We start from the raw sequence: 2505 nt of genomic DNA on the forward strand, positions 1-2505 counted from the left end.
ACAAAAAGAAAAAAAAAAAGAAAAAGAGAGAAAATTTTTCTTTTTTCTCTTCTGAATGAAACAATAATTTGGTTTGTGGTTGTTGGTTACAGCTTACAACTGCTAGTGTTCCACTGTGTTTAAACCTAATTTATATGTAACTACCCTAATTTAATTTGGATTACTATTTCTTAATTTCTTTGTTGCATTAAATAATGATTAATATTCTGAAATGATTGAAAGGAATCCAACTAGAGAAGTGATAAACTGATAATCATGCAATGATCCAAAAGCATACACGTAAAAAGGAAGGGATAATGGAGTTATAAAATGCTTTCATTATTATAAAGTTTTACAATTATATTTAATTATAGTGTATTTTTTGTTTCTTATTAGGTTGAGACTACTCCTGTGTATCTCTTTTATTCTATATAAGTGTCGTTAAACATCATGATCGAAACTTTTTATTACTCATCAAAAAATAAAAAAATCAAGTTCATCTAATAATATAAACTTTCATTATTGTGTTCAAATTTTTATACACGGACGTGGAAGATAACTCACATTAATGACTTAAATTTAAAGTGGCCTTTGAACTTGCAATCAAATTTCATAGTTGTTCTTAAATTTGTAATGATTTTAATATTATTTTTGAATTTAACAAAAGTAATTCACAATCGTCCTTAAAACATTTTTTAAGAATATTCTTTAACGGTATGATGACGTGAATAAAGAGATGCCACAATAAACAGGTAATAGCTATATATAATGTGGTTATTATCATTATTTAATTCAATTTAGTCTCTGAGATGGTTAATAGTTGTGTCCACCATTAGAAGTCATTCTCTTTCTTCTTCACTGTTCTCCTTCTTCTTTTCTGTCATATCTCCTTCAACCAAAGCAGCATAATCAAATAGGATGAACTCAAATGACACCCATGCAAATCCAATTTAACATCCGATGAATTCCACATCATTACCTCCTCCAAAATCACACAAGAATTCAGTAACTCCTTAAGTCCAGAAACCATTTTTCCTGTCGATTACCTCCTGAATGAGTTGCCATTGTCGATTGAGGAGTTGAATGAGATGCCTGAGCTTCTCATCTTCTTAAGCTAGGAAACCATTTTCATGTGCTTACCATGAGTGCTAAAAGTTGAAAGAACCATATTGGCGCAATCAGTGTCAATCTCAAAGCCATCTCTCTTCATTTGATCTGCAACTCTCTGCAAATCATGGAACAACTCCAACCTCCCATAACTATACATAACGGATTTCAACTCAAAAGTTGAAAGGTCAATCCCTCCACCATTGCCTCTCAAATCCTCAACCAAATCCTCGGCTTCACGAGACTTATCTATTGCACACAAAGACCAAGTAATTTATAGTAGAAAAGAGCAAGCTCTCTATTTCGAGATTCGAGCTTGGAAGTGGCCTCAAAGACCAGAATTTCAACTTCCTTAGAACGACCCAATTAATTAAAAAGCACTGCAAGATCAGAAATAATGGCAGAATTTCAAGTGAACCAGGGAGTTTGGGCGATACATGAATAAAACTGCGAAATTTAGGGGAATTAGAAAATGAAAAAAGAAGAAAAGAGTTTAGAGTTTACGGCACTTACAGAGAGAGCGAGAGAAGAGAGGTGAGATAAGGAGGAGGAAGGAGATAGAAGATGAGAAAACTCTAATAAATATAGATACAAATTATGTATGTAAATTCTGAAAAAATTGGGTACAAATTGTATTGATTCATGTGTACAAAACTCTAATAAATATAGATATAAATTATATATTTGTTGTGTGTAAAATATTTATAAATATAGATACAAATTATTGCTGGTTAAATATTAATAAAAAATAAAAACATTTACTGGTCATATAACATTACTCTTAATTAATTTAATCTCTAAATAATTAATAAAAAAATCCCACGAATATATAACTCACACATCATATTATCATTTTTTTCCAACATTAATTCTTCAACTCTTTCAACCTCCAAGTTCTGAAATGTTGAGAGTGCTATTCCCTCTATTCATAGTAGTTCTGGATATTATCTATAATTTTTTTTTAAGGGTTAAGCTAGTATCACAAATTAATTCACTCCAAGAGTCCAATTCATGGAGTTTTATTATTTTGTTCAAATATGCCAACAGAAAGAGACGTGCTTCCCACGTTTATGTTATCCCCTTTACTTGATTAAAATCCATGTATTCTTATTATTATTAGAAATAAAGAAGAGCAATTCCAAGATAAATAATTCCTATGGCATCATCTAGTAATAAAGTTTAGGATTTAGAATCTGGTCCCCTCTCTTCTTTGGACAAAACTTAGCAATCAAACCCTTCAAACCTTCATTAAATATCCACCCAAACTCTGTTGCTTTGGGCCTGTCCAATCTTGGAGATTTTCACATGAAAAAATAATAAATGAAAAGAAAAAATTATTGAAAAAAAAAAAACACTTATTTTCTATTCTTTTCGACTCGACCATCAAGAAACAGAAGAACAACACACAAGAGCATTCGG

The sequence above is a fragment of the Arachis ipaensis genome, chromosome B09 (genome assembly GCF_000816755.2).
Source record: "Arachis ipaensis cultivar K30076 chromosome B09, Araip1.1, whole genome shotgun sequence".
NCBI classification, from domain to species: domain Eukaryota; kingdom Viridiplantae; phylum Streptophyta; class Magnoliopsida; order Fabales; family Fabaceae; genus Arachis; species Arachis ipaensis.